The sequence below is a fragment of the Rutidosis leptorrhynchoides genome, chromosome 1 (genome assembly GCF_046630445.1).
Source record: "Rutidosis leptorrhynchoides isolate AG116_Rl617_1_P2 chromosome 1, CSIRO_AGI_Rlap_v1, whole genome shotgun sequence".
NCBI lineage: Eukaryota > Viridiplantae > Streptophyta > Magnoliopsida > Asterales > Asteraceae > Rutidosis > Rutidosis leptorrhynchoides.
Window position 1 is genome coordinate 103228560 of NC_092333.1, and position 16054 is coordinate 103244613.

A 16054-nucleotide genomic window follows, 5' to 3' on the forward strand; every position below is an offset into this window, starting at 1 on the left:
CATTACTAATCCGTAAGCATAACATGCTTCTTTATGTTGCATGTTAGCCGCTTTTTCTAAATCATGAAGTCCAATATTCGGATATATTGAGTCAAAATAATTTCTTAACCCATTGCGTAAAATAGCATTTGGGTTCCCCGCAATATATGCGTCAAAGTAAACACATCATAACTTATGGATTTCCCAATGTGATATCCCCCATCTTTTGAACGAAAGCCTTTTATAAACCAAGGCATTCTTGGAACGTTCTTCGAATGTCTTACAAACTGATCTCGCCTTAAATAGTTGTGCCGAAGAATTATGACCGACTCTAGACAAGATTTCATCAATCATGTCTCCGGGTAGGTCTCTTAAAATATTGGGTTGTCTATCCATTTTGTGTTTTTATACTGTAAAATAGACAAGAGTTAGATTCATAAAAAAAATACTTATTAATACAAGCAATTTTTACATATATCATAAAGCATAAGCACACTATATTACATATATTACACCACACGAATACAACTATCTTATTCCGACTCGCTTGTTTCTTCTTCTTCGGTTTTGGTTCGTTTTGCCAAGTTTCTAGGGATATATGATGTTCCCCTAATACGAGCCGTCGTTGTCCACATTGGTTTAGAAAAACCTGGTGGTTTAGAGGTTCCTGGGTCATTGTTACAACTTAAGGACTTCGGGGGTTGACGATACATATAAAGTTCATCGGGGTTGGAATTAGATTTCTCTATTTTTATGCCCTTTCCCTTATTATTTTCTTTTGCCTTTTTAAATTCAGTTGGGGTAATTTCTATAACATCATCGGAATTCTCGTCGGAATCCGATTCATCGGAGAATTGGTAATCCTCCCAATATTTTGCTTCCTTGGTGGAAACACCATTGACCATAATTAACCTTGGTCGGTTGGTTGAGGATTATCTTTTACTTAACCGTTTTATTATTTCCCCCACCGGTTCTATTTCTTCTTCCGGTTCCGATTCTTCTTCCGGTTCCGATTCTTCTTCCGGTTCCGACTCTTCTTCCGGTTCCTCTTCGGGAACTTGTGAATCAGTCCACGAATCATTCCAATTTACATTTGACTCTTCATTATTATTAGGTGAGTCAATGGGACTTGTTCTAGAGGTAGACATCTATCACATAATATCAAACACGTTAAGAGATTAATATATCACATAATATTCATATGTTAAAAATATATAGTTTCCAACAAAAATGTTAAGTAATCATTTTTTAAAGAAAACACGGTCGAAGTCCAGACTCACTAATGCATCCTAACAAACTCGATAAGACACACTAATGCAAATTTTCTGGTTCTCTAAGACCAACGCTCGGATACCAACTGAAATGTCCCGTTCTTATTGATTAAAAACGTTCCATATTAATTGATTTCGTTGCGAGGTTTTGACCTCTATATGAGACGTTTTTCAAAAAATGCATTCATTTTTAAAACAAACCATAACCTTTATTTCATAAATAAATATTTAAAAAGCTTTACGTAGATTATCAAATAATGATAATCTAAAATATCCTGTTTACACACGACCATTACATAATGGTTTACAATACAAATATGTTACATCGAAATCAGTTTCTTGAATGCAGTTTTTACACAATATCATACAAACATGGACTCCAAATCTTGTCCTTATTTTAGTATGCAATAGCGGAAGCTCTTAGTATTCACCTGAGAATAAACATGCTTTTAACGTCAACAAAAATGTTGGTGAGTTATTGGTTTAACCTATATATATCAAATCGTAACAATAGACCACAAGATTTCATATTTCAATACACATCCCATACATAGAGATAAAAATCATTCATATGGTGAACACCTGGTAACCGACATTAACAAGATGCATATATATAAGAATATCTCCATCATTCCGGGACACCCTTCGGATATGATATAAATTTCGAAGTACTAAAGCATCCGGTACTTTGGATGGGGTTTGTTAGGCCCAATAGATCTATCTTTAGGATTCGCGTCAATTAGGGTGTCTGTTCCCTAATTCTTAGATTACCAGACTTAATAAAAAGGGGCATATTCGATTTCGATAATTCAACCATAGAATGTAGTTTCACGTACTTGTGTCTATTTTGTAAATCATTTATAAAACCTGCATGTATTCTCATCCCAAAAATATTAGATTTTAAAAGTGGGACTATAACTCACTTTCACAGATTTTTACTTCGTCGGGAAGTAAGACTTGGCCACTGGTTGATTCACGAACCTATAACAATATATACATATATATCAAAGTATGTTTAAAATATATTTACAACACTTTTAATATATTTTGATGTTTTAAGTTTATTAAGTCAGCTGTCCTCGTTAGTAACCTACAACTAGTTGTCCACAGTTAGATGTACAGAAATAAATCGATAAATATTATCTTGAATCAATCCACGACCCAGTGTATACGTATCTCAGTATTGATCACAACTCAAACTATATATATTTTGGAATCAACCTCAACCCTGTATAGCTAACTCCAACATTCACATATAGAGTGTCTATGGTTGTTCCGAAATATATATAGATGTGTCGACATGATAGGTTGAAACATTGTATACGTGTCTATGGTATCTCAAGATTACATAATATACAATACAAGTTGATTAAGTTATGGTTGGAATAGATTTGTTACCAATTTTCACGTAGCTAAAATGAGAAAAATTATCCAATCTTGTTTTACCCATAACTTCTTCATTTTAAATCCGTTTTGAGTGAATCAAATTGCTATGATTTCATATTGAACTCTATTTTATGAATCTAAACAGAAAAGTATAGGTTTATAGTTGGATAATTTTTCTCATTTTAGCTACGTGAAAATTGGTAACAAATCTATTCCAACCATAACTTAATCAACTTGTATTGTATATTATGTAATCTTTGGATACCATAGACACGTATGCAAATGTTTTGACATATCATATCGACCCATGTATATATATTATTTGGAACAACCATAGACACTCTATATGTAGTACTGTTTGAGTTAGCTATACAGGGTTGAGGTTGATTCCAAAAATATATATACTTTGAGTTGTTATCTAGCCTGAGACGTGTATACACTAGGTCGTGGATTGATTCAAAATAATATATATCAATTTATTTCTGTACATCTAACTGTGGACAACTAGTTGTAGGTTACTAACGAGGACAGCTGACTTAATAAACTCAAATCATTATAATGTAATAAAAAATGTTGTAAATATATTTTGAACATACTTTGATATATATGTACATATTTGTTATAGGTTCGTGAATCGACGAGTGGCCAACACTTACTTCTCGACGAAGTAAAAATCTGTGAAAGTGAGTTATAGTCCCACTTTTTAAATCTAACATTTTTGGGATGAGAATACATGCAGTTTTATAAATGTTTTACAAAATAAACACAAGTACGTGAAACTACATTCTATGATTGAATTATTAAACCGAATATGCCCCTTTTTAGTCTGGTAATCTAAGAATTAGGGAACAGGCACCCTAATTGACGCGAATCCTAAAGATAGATCTATTGGGTTCAACAAACCCCATCCAAAGTACCGGATGCTTTAGTACTTCGAATTTATCATGTCCGAAGGGAGTCCCGGAATGATAGGGGATATTCTATATGCATTTTGTTAAGGTCGGTTACCAGGTGTTCACCATATGAATGATTTTTATCTCTATGTATGAGATGTATATTGAAATATGAAATCTTGTGGTCTATTATTACGATTTGATAAATATATAGGTTAAACCTATAACTCACCAACATTTTTGTTGACGTTTAAAGCATGTTTATTCTCAGGTGATTATTAAGAGCTTCCGCTGTTGCATGCTAAAATATAGACAAGATTTAATGTCAGCATGCTTGTATAATATTGTTTAAAACTGCATTCTAGATTTATTTTGTTGTAACATATTAATATTGTAAACCAATATGTATTGGTAGTGTGTAAGTGTGATATTTTTAGATTATCATTTCTGGATAATCTAGGTGGTATCCTTTTAACCTTGTCGATAAAATAAAGGTTATGGTTTGTTTTTAAAAACGAATGCAGTCTTTGAAAAACGTCTCATATAGAGGTCAAAACCTCGCAACGAAATTAATTAATATGGAACGTTTATTGTAACGACCCGTCAAAATCTCTATTGACGCGGCACGTTAATCATTGATTCCACAGTGAGGTTTTTGACCTCTATATGATACGTTTTGATAAAATATTGCATTCATTAAAATAAGTGACTTTCTAAACATAGAAAGTTATAAACATGTGGGCGAGTGCTTAGGTATAAGCAAAACCCCAAAATACATAAGTCTTTAATTTACAGGTTGACATCACAGTCCAATTATTTATTACACAACGCAGTTTTATTTTGAATGCAATAAACTTTGTACAAAGCATGAGAGACTCCATGCAGACAACAAGCACATCACAGCGGAAGCAGTCTAAGGACCTGAGAATAAAACATGATAAAAAGGTCAACACGAATGTTGGTGAGTTATAGGTTTAATTGCTCGAGTCATAAGTATATAAAGATAGACCACAAGATTTCATCAAAAGTTTATCAATAGATTCTACGTAACAGAGCACCCTGGTAACTAAACTTAACGCTATAATGAAAAGTATCCCATTCGTTTTAATACACGCAAACCAACGTGTCATAAACTCAAATAACATACGTCCGTTAAAAGGCTAGCGCTCTAGCTCGGACGGGGATGTCAAGCCCTATGGATCCATATACAATTATTCGCGCCCACCAGTCCATATCCTATGTACTGGCAGCTACTAGTTACCAAAGCTAAGGGATTTTCAGTTTAACTCAGTGTAGAATTTAGTATGTACTTGTGTCTTATTGCGTTTAAAATAAATTGCATGTATTCTCAGCCTAAAAATATTTAAAGTATTTAAAAAGGGAGACTATAAACTCACTGTTCAATATTGAGACTCACTATTGTAGGCAAATTGCGTAGATGTAATGATGGTAGATGACTGTATGGTTGGCCTTGGATTCAAGAACAATACCCCGAACAATACCCAATATTTTCTTAGCTTAAAACAGTTTGAAACCCGAATTAAAACACCCTCGAATATACTTTATTATTATTAAACTCAAATTATAAATTATAAATTATAAATTATAAATATAGATTCAGAAGAAAATAAAGAAAGAAGGTGTAAAGAACTCGTTGAGCAAACTGGCGTATTTATAGTACTTTTCCATTTACTGTAGCTCATGCGATCGCATGAGTTTTCAGTGTTTTGGCCATGCGCTCGCATGGCCGCCTGGTTCGCTTTTGTTTGCTAGTTCGTTGACATCAAATAGTATTTTACTGTAGCAAATAGTGTTCACTGCAGCAAACAGTGTTTACTGTAGCAATAGTGTTTACTGTAGCAATAGTGTTTACTGTAGCAAATAGTGTTTACTGTAGCAAATAGTGTTTTACTGTAGCAAAGTCGTTTTTACTTGTACATATTATATTATATATATATGTATGTATATATATATATATATATATATATATATATATACCGGTTTACATAATATTAAATCATATAGAGAATTGGTTTAAATTAGTCGAAATTTTCCGGGTCATCACAGTACCTCCCCGTTAAAGAAAATTTCGTCCCAAAATTTTGAGTAGTACCTGTTTTATGAGCGATATCAGTGAACAAATGTGGATACTTTTGCTTCATTTGATCCTCACATTCCCAAGTAAACTCGGGTCCTCGTCTAGCGTTCCAACGAACCCTAACTATCGTTATTTTGCTTTGTTTTAATTGTTTGACCTTACGGTCCATGATTTCAACCGGTTCTTCGATAAAATGGAGTTTATCATTGATTCATATTTCGTCAAGAGGAATTACGACATCCTCTTCAGCTAAACATTTCTTTAAATTTGACACGTGAAATGTGTCATTAACACTACTAAGTTCTTACGGTAGCTTTAATCGATAAGCAACTGCTCCAATTCTTTCGGTGAATTTAAAAGGTCCTACGTACCTAGGACTTAGCTTTCCTCGTTTACTGAATCGTACAACACCTTTCTAGGGTGACACTTTCAACATGACTTTGTCGCTCACTTGAAATTCTAGCGGTTTTCTTCTTACATCAGCATAACTCTTTTGGCGACTCATGGCCGTTTTCAATCGCTGTTGTATTTGAATGATCTTTTCGGTGGTTTTGTGAATAATTTCTGGTCCGGTAAGTTGTCTTTCTCCTACTTCACTCCAACAAATAGGAGATCTGCACTTTCTACCGTAAAGTGCTTCAAATGGCACTGCGTTGATGCTCGTATGATAGCTGTTATTGTATGAAAATTCTGCCAACGGTAAGTGTCGATCCCAGCTGGTTTCAAAGTCAATCACGCATGCCCGTAACATGTCTTTCAATGTTTGTATTGTTATTTCACTTTGACCATCTGTCTGTGGGTGATAAGCGGTGCTCATATCTAATCAAGTTCCCAATGCTTTTTGTAATGACTGCCAAAAACGTGATGTGAATCGGGTGTCGCGATCAGATATGATGGAGATGGGTACATCATGCCTGGAAACTACTTCCTTCAAATATAGGCATGCTAATTTCTCCATACTGTCTGTCTCCTTTATTGGTAGAAAGTGAGTTGATTTAGTTAGACGATCAACTATCACCCAAATAGTATCATGACTACTTGCAGTCCTTGGCAATTTCGTAATGAAATCCATGGTTATTCTTTCCCATTTCCACTGCGGAATTTCTGGTTGTTGTAGTAATCCTGACGGCTTTTGGTGCTCAGCTTTGACCTTTGCACACGTCAAACATTTGCTTACATAAGTAGCAATTTCTATCTTCATATTAGGCCACCAATAGAACTTCTTGAGATCATGGTACATTTTCCCATTTCCTGGGTGAATTGAGTACCTCGTTTTGTGTGCTTCATCCAGTACTAGTTGCCTTAGATTACCATGTTTTGGTACCCATATCCTATCAGCAAAATACAGGGTTCCATCGGCTTTTACTTCAAGCTGTTTTTCTAATCCTTTGCTCATTTCGCCTTTTTCATTTTCTTCTTTTAAAGCTTCTAACTGTGCTGCTTGAATTTGATTTGTGAGATGGGTACGAATTGTAATGTTCAAAGCTCGGACCCTAAGAGGTTTTACTCTTTCTTTCCGACTTAGGGCATCAGCTACAACATTAGCCTTTCCGGGGTGGTAACTGATTTCACAATCGCAATCGCTTAACAACTCTACCGAGTGACGTTGTCTCATATTGAGTTGTTTTTGATCAAAAATATGCTGAAGACTCTTATGGTCGGTGTACACTGTATACTTGGTGCCATATAGATAGTGTCTCCATATTTTGAGTGCAAAAACTACTGCTCCAAGTTCCAAATCATGCGTCGTATAGTTCTTTTCATGAATTTGTAGTTGTTGTGAGACATATGCAATAACTTTTGTGCATTACATTAATACACATCCTAAACCTTGGCGCGAAGCGTAACAATAGATCACGAAATCATCATTTCCTTCTGGTAATGACAAAATGGGTGCAGACGTTAACTTCTTCTTTAATAACTGGAATGAGGATTCCTGTTCCGTGGACCAATCATACTTCTTTCCCTTTTGAGTCAATGTAGTTAAGGGTTTGGCGATTCTAGAGAAATCTTGAATGAATCTTCGGTAGTAACCAGCAAGACCTAAGAATTGGCGGATTTGTGTTGGAGTCTTCGGTGTTTCCCATTTACTAATGGCTTCGATCTTGGCAGGGTCAACTTTAATTCCATGTTTACTGACAACATGGCCCAAAAATTTTACTTCTTGTAACCAGAAATCGCACTTCGAAAATTTTGCGTACAATTCTTCTTTCTTGAGTATCTCTAGTACCAGTCTTAAGTGTTGCTCATGTTCTTCCTTGTTCTTCGAGTAAATCAATATGTCGTCGATAAAAACAATGACAAATTTGTCTAAATACGGTCTACAGATGCAATTCATTAGATCCATGAATACTGCTGGAGCATTAGTCAATCCAAAAGGCATGACTAAAAATTCATAGTGACTGTAACGGGTTCTGAACGCGGTTTTAGGAACATCTTCTTCCTTCACTCTCAGCTGATGATATCCGGAGCGTAGATCAATCTTAGAATAAATACTTGATCCTTGCAATTGATCAAACAAATCATCAATCCTCGGTAATGGGTACCGATTCTTGATCGTTAATTTGTTTAATTCTCGATAATCTATGCACATTCTCATAGATCCATCCTTCTTCTTGACGAACACAATAGGAGCACCCCAAGGTGAAAAGCTGGGACGAATAAATCCACGGTCCGATAATTCTTGCAACTGATTTTGTAATTCTTGCATTTCTGAAGGTGCAAGTCTATATGGGGATCGGGCTACAGGTGCGGCTCCTGGTAGGAGATCAATCTAGAATTCTACACATCTGTGTGGAGGTAGCCCCGGTAATTCTTCTAGAAATACTCCGGGATATTCTCTTACAACCGGCATGTCATCAATGCTTCTTTCTTCAGTATTGATCTTCTTTACGTGTGCCAGAATAGCATAACGACCTTTTCTTATAAGTTTCTGGGCCTTCATACAGCTGATAAGGTTCAGCTTCGAGTTGCTCTTCTCCCCATAAATCATTAATGACGTTTCATCCTTTCGAGGGATGCAGATCGCTTTCTCAGTGCAAACAACTTCCGCTCTTGTTTTGGACATCCAATCCATACCTACGATTATTTCAAAACTTCCTAATTCTATGGGTATCAAATCGATTTTGAAGGTTTCACCAGCGAGATTTATTTCGCAACCATGGCAAATTTTATCGGCTTTCATCAGTTTACCATTAGCTAATTCAATAGTATATTTATCGTCTAGAGGCAATGATGCACATTTTAGTTTAGAACTAAAGTCTTCACATATAACTTCTATCAGCACCCGTATCAAACATAATAGAAGCTAGTTGATTATTAATGGTAAACGTACCGGTGACAAGATTAGGATTCTCACGTGCTTCACTGGCACTAACATTAAATGCCCTCCCATGTGTGGGTTCTTTGTTCTTCTCCTTATCAGGGCATTGATTTATAAAGTGACCAGGCTTCCCGCATCGAAAACATTTCTTGACATCGGTTTGTTTTGTCTTTACTTCAGAAACGGTGGCATAACAATCTTTCGCCACATGTCCTTTCTTGTTGCACTTATCACAGACCACTTGGCAATAACCTGCATGATGTGTGTAACATATTTTACAGAACGGATGGGGTCCCTTATAGTTTGGACTAGCAGTTGCCCCATCTTGTTTACATTTAAAAGTTTCTTGTTTCTTCAGTTGAGTACTTTTTCCCTTATAGTCTTCCCATTTCCTCTTTCCTTCAGTTGTCTTGACTTCGGTAATTGGTGCTTTAATCGAACTCTCTGTGATCTGGTCCATGAGTTGGTATGCCATTGTCATGGCTTCCTGCATCATATTTGGTTTGGACGATGTAACATTTCCTTTGATATTGATCGATAAACCGTCAATATACATTTCTATCTTTCGTTTCTCGTTTGGCACCAATTCGGGACACAACAAGGCTAGTTCCATGAAATGCTTTTCATAGTTATTGAGATTCGCGCCGAAAACCTTCAGATTACGTAACTCAGATTCCATTTTTCTGATCTCGTTTCGAGGACAGTACTCCTCGATTAGCATCCTTTTCAGTTCTTCCCAAGAGATATCATATGCCGTATCTATTCCTTCTGCTTTAGCATAATTGTTCCACCAAGTAAGTGCACCATCTTGCAACGTGTACGAAGCATACTTTGACTTGTCTCCGTCCGCACAATTACTGATTTTGAAAACGGACTCCATCTTTTCGAACCATCGGGTTAGACCGACTGGTCCCTCGGTCCCACTAAACGTCCGTGGTTTGCATCCTTCAAAAGTTTTGTATGAGCATCCGTTTCGTGAATTTGTGTTTACGGCTGCTGCTTTGGCTGCTGCTTCGGCTGCTACTTTTGCTGCCTCGGCTGCAACAATTCTTTCATTCACACGTTTCTCGACTAGTTCCTCAAACTCAGCATCCGAAATTTGAGACATGTTTCTTTAATAAACACAACAGAGATAATTTAATCATATAGAAAATTATAGGTAAAATGAGTTGTCAATAGTTAATCGTAGCATATTAATAATATGAACCAATTATTATAAAATACTTTTCTTCTTATTAGCATTTTATAATTATTTCCAGGGTATTACCTACCCGTTAAGTTCATACATAATAGCTAGTACAAGGAATTAACTACTAAAATTCTAATAACATTCCATTATGAAAAATTATAGCGAGTTACTACATTATTATGTAATAATAATAATAATAAAAAGTAGTAATAATACAAATAATCATTCCATGCATTTATTATTAATAAACCAAAATAATACAATACCGATATTTTACATATGCTTATTCTACATAACAAGATAGAGTAGCACACATAAGCAATAGAATAGCGCATGTAAGATTTATGGTTGCGAGGTCGTTTATTCAGAACTATCAGAAACTTCTTCCCATTTCGTTCTCTCTGCCAATTATTTGTGTGTGCATGGTTCGACAGACATTCTAGCAGTGTATTTAATTTTTGGTTGGGGTTTTGAGGTGCCCGGTGCCTCAGTGGGTTTACTATGGTAAGGGTGGTGACGAATCGAATGGTCCTGTTCCTTTTTAATAATTAAGGACTTTTTATTATTGTGGTTGTTTTTATTATCTATAACAAGTTGGAATTTCTCCTTAGTGACTTCTTTTATTTCATTAGCGAAATCCTCTTCCTCACTGATCTCGTCTGATGACGAACTGTCTGAGTCATGTATAGGAGAATATGATGACGAACTGTCTGAATCATGTGTACGAGAATATGTACCGGTGGTCATGAACCGAAATCTGCCAGGCATAATTTTCACAACCCGCCCGTCAGCGGTGTATCTGGCCCAATGTCCATGTTCGTTTAGAAATGGATGATCCTCGTTTATTCCAGGGATCATGGGTCCATACCAACGATACTGTGGCTCCGGAAAACTAGAGTTGGGTGGAGCTGGAACCTCCTCTGGGTTTACTGGGAGTTGAGATTCCCCGGCTAACACAATTTCTTCTTTAATAGGTATTGGAACGCCCTTTTCAATTGTGGATAGAATAGATTCAGTGTCCGATTCCGAGTCATACAAAATGATAGGATTAGAAGAAGTCATCAATCACATAATTGAAACAACAGTTACGTTAGTATATAAATATATCACATATAATGTTTTTGACAAAATGATAAGAAAAAATTGGTATAAACAGATATGGTCATAGTCCAGACTCACTAATGTATCCTAACAATTACCAGTTAAACACATTAATGTAAATTATGGTTCCCTATAACCTCAGGCTCTTATACCAACTGTAACGACCTGTCAAAATCGCTATTGATGCGGCACGTTAATCATTGATTCCACAGTGAGGTTTTTGACCTCTATATGATACGTTTTGATAAAATATTGCATTCATTAAAATAAGTGACTTTCTAAACATAGAAAGTTATAAACATGTGGGCGAGTGCTTAGGTATAAGCAAAACCTCAAAATACATAAGTCTTTAATTTACAGGTTGACATCACAGTCCAATTATTTATTACACAACGCAGTTTTATTTTGAATGCAATAAACTTTGTACAAAGCATGAGAGACTCCATGCAGGTAACAAGCACATCACAGCGGAAGCAGTCTAAGGACCTGAGAATAAAACATGATAAAAAGGTCAACACGAATGTTGGTGAGTTATAGGTTTAATTGCTCGAGTCATAAGTATATAAAGATAGACCACAAGATTTCATCAAAAGTTTATCAATAGATTCTACGTAACAGAGCACCCTGGTAACTAAACTTAACGCTATAATGAAAATTACCCCATTCGTTTTAATACACGCAAACCAACGTGTCATAAACTCAAATAACATACGTCCGTTAAAAGGCTAGCGCTCTAGCTCGGACGGGGATGTCAAGCCCTATGGATCTATATACAATTATTCGTGCCCACCAGTCCATATCCTATGTACAGGCAGCTACTAGTTACCAAAGCTAAAGGATTTTCGGTTTAACTCAGTGTAGAATTTAGTATGTACTTGTGTCTTATTGCGTTTAAAATAAATTGCATGTATTCTCAGCCTAAAAATATTTAAAGTATTTAAAAAGGGAGACTATAAACTCACTGTTCAATATTGAGACTCAATATTGTAGGAAAATTGCGTAGATGTAATGATGGTAGATGACTGTATGGTTGGCCTTGGATTCAAGAACAATACCCCGAACAATACCCAATATTTTTTTAGCTTAAAACGGTTTGAAACCCGAATTAAAACACCCTCGAATATACTTTATTATTATTAAACTTAAATTATAAATTATAAATTATAAATTATAAATTATAAATTATAAATTATAAATATAGATTCAGAAGAAAATAAAGAAAGAAGGTGTAAAGAACTCGTTGAGAAAACTGGCGTACTTATAGTACTTTTCCATTTACTGTAGCTCATGCAATCGCATGGATTTTCAGTGTTTTTGCCATGCGCTCGATGGCCGCCTGATCCGCTTTTGTTTACTAGTTCTCGACATCAAATAGTCACTGTAGCAAATAGCGTTCACTGTATCAAATAGTGTTTACTGTAGCAAATAGTGTTTACTGTAGCAAATAGTGTTTCAATGTAGCAAAGTCGTTTTCACTGTAGTAAATAGTGTTTACTGTAGTAAATAGTGTTTTACTGTAGCAAAGTCATTTTTACTTGTACATCTTATAATATATATATATATATATATATATATATATATATATATATATATATATATATATATATATATATATATATATATATATATATATTATACCGGTTTACATAATATTAAATCATATAGAGAATTGGCTTAAATTAGTCAAAATTTTCCGGGTCCTCACATTTATAATCAATATGAACGGGACATTTCAGTTGGTATCAGAGCGTTGGTCTTAGAGAACCAGAAATTTGCATTAGTGTGTCTTATCGAGTTTGTTAGGATACATTAGTGAGTCTGGACTTCGACCGTGTTTTCTTTAAAAACGATTGCTTAACACTTTTGTTGGAAACTATATATTATTAACATGTAATTATTATGTGATATATTAACCTCTTAATGTGTTTGATATTGTGTGATAGATGTCTACCACTAGTATAAATCCCATCGACTCACCTAATAATAATGAAGAGTCGAATATACTTTGGGAAGATTCACAAATTCCCGAAGAGGAACCGGAAGAGGAGGAACCGGAAGAGGAGGAACCGGCAGAAGAGGGACCAGAAGAGGAGGAACCGGAAGAAGAAGAGGTTCCGGAGGAAGAAATATTGATACCTACAGTAAATCGATTAAATAAAAGAAAATCCTCAACCAAGGGACCAAAGTTAAAAATGGTCAATGGTGTTTCCGCCGAGGAAGCAAATTATTGGGAAGATTACCAATTTTTCGATGAATCGGATCCCGATGAGGATTCCGATGATGTTATAGAAATTACCTCGACCCAATTTAATAAAGTAAAAGAAAATAATAAGGGAAAAGGTATGAAAATAGAGAAACCTGTTTCCAACCCCGATGAACTTTATATGTATCGGCAACATCCGTATTTCCTAAATTGTAACAATAACCCGGGAACCTCTAAACCACTAGTTTTTTCTAAACCATTATGGAAAACGACGGCTCGTATTAGAGGAACACCATATATCCCTAGAAAATTAGGAAAACGAACCAAGTCCGAAGAAGAAGAAACCAGTGATTCAGATTAGAGGGTTGTAATCATGTTGTGTATTATATGTATTGTAGTATGCTTGTACTTTATGTTCTATGTAAAAATTGCTTGTATTGTTTGTTAATTATCTTTTACGAATCTAATCCTTGTCTATTTTACAGTATAAAAACAAAATGGACGTTAAGGGTAGACAACCGAATATTTTAGAAGACCTACCAGAGGATATGATTGAGGAAATCTTGTCTAGAGTTGGTCAGAATTCATCAGCACATTTAGTTATGGCGAAATTAACTTATCAAATATTTGAAAGACTTTCCAGAAATGCCTTAGTTTATAAAAGGCTTTTCTTTGATAGGTGGGGTATATCACATTGGGGAGACCGTAAGTTACGCCGTGTTTTCCTTAAAGCGTTAAATGCGGGGAACCCAAATGCAATTTTACGCTACGGGTTAAGAACCTATTTTGACTCAACATATCCCAACATAGGATATCGCGAGTTAGAAAGAGCTTCTAACATGCAGCATAAAGAAGCATATTATACTTACGGGTTAGTGATGTTCGCTTCTTACCAAAGTGAGAAAAAGAACATCGGATTACAACTTTTAAATAAAACCTTCCCACAAGTAACGGATTCAGTAGTTGGGGTGAGAAACAAGATTTTTAGATTATTACCCCCGGCTGTTGGACATTACGAAACCCTCATCCTTTTGACGACATTACAACATGCTGCCTAGCCAATGGTCATAACGGTTACTTTTTACAAGACCAAGGATGGGAAGTCGTCTTAGTAAAACCAGAATGCATGACTTGTTTCTGGACTTATGAATTATGTGTCTTTATTTCTTTTGCTGAACAACTTGCGTATTAACTAGAATTGCCTTTATAGCTGCCGAGTAGCAAAGTTATTATGTGCTATATTTCATCCTATATGTATAAATAGCGGTACTGTAAGTTTGTAAAATATTGTATAAAATTTGAACGCGAAATTTTATTGTAATCAGTTTTTTCATATAGAATTATAGCAGTTGAATTGTATATTAGCTACTAAGTATGAACTTAACGGGTAGGTACTACCCGAATTAAAACTATAAAACGCTAATATGAAGAAAAAGCTTTTATAAATGAGTTCATACTATGCTACGAAATACTATTGACTACTCTTAAAATTCTATATGATTAACTAAATTCTTTTGGGTTATTTTTGAAGGAAATGGCATCGACGACTCGTCAGAATTTGAACATGAGTGAGGAAGACTTCCGTGTTTTCCTTGCAGCAAACATAGCCGCAGTACAGGCTGCGATGCAAAATAACAATAACTCTGGATCTAGCAGTGGAACTAATTTCACAAGAAATCGTGTAGGATGCTCCCACAAAGAATTCACTGCCTGCAAACCTTTGAAATTTGATGGAACCGAAGGACCAATTGGATTAAAACGATGGACCGAGAAGGTCGAATCAGTGTTTTCCATAAGTAAGTGTACTGAAGAGGACAAAGTTAAGTACGCTACACATACCTTCACAGGTACTGCGTTAACGTGGTGAAACACCTATCTTGAACAGGTAGGACAAAATGCTGTTTATGCACTACCGTGGTCGGCATTCAAGCAATTGATGAACGAGCAGTACCGTCCTAGAAACGAAGTCAATAAGCTCAAGGTAGAACTTAGAGAGTTACGAACACAAGGGTTCGACATTATCACATATGAACGACGATTCACAGAGTTGTGCCTATTGTGTCCGGGAGCGTTCGAAAATGAAGAAGAGAAGATCGACGCGTTTGTAAAAGGGTTACCAGTAAGGATTCAAGAAGATGTGAGTTCACACGAGCCCGCTTACATACAGAAGGTAAGTCGAATGGATCATAAACTCATAAATCAAATTGAGGGAGAATTAAAGAGCAGGCGGCCGAAGAAGCTAACACGAAACAACTCAAGAGGAAGTGGGAGGAAAACGGTGACAAGAGTCACCAGTACAACAACAATAACAATTACAACCACAACCTCAACAACAATCGCAACAATAACCGCAATCCTAACAATAACTACAACAAACGTCCCAACAACAGCAATAACTACAACAACCATTTCAACAACAATAACAATCCCAACAACAACCTCAATAACAACAAACAACAGAAACAACCATGCTTCAGGTGTGCAGAGTACCATCCGAATGCGTTTTGCACAACATTTTTCACTAAGTGTAAGATAAGTGGTCATGGCGCGGCAAAATGTGAGGTTTATCGACCAAAGAACAACAAAAATAAAGAAACAAATAATGTCGAAAC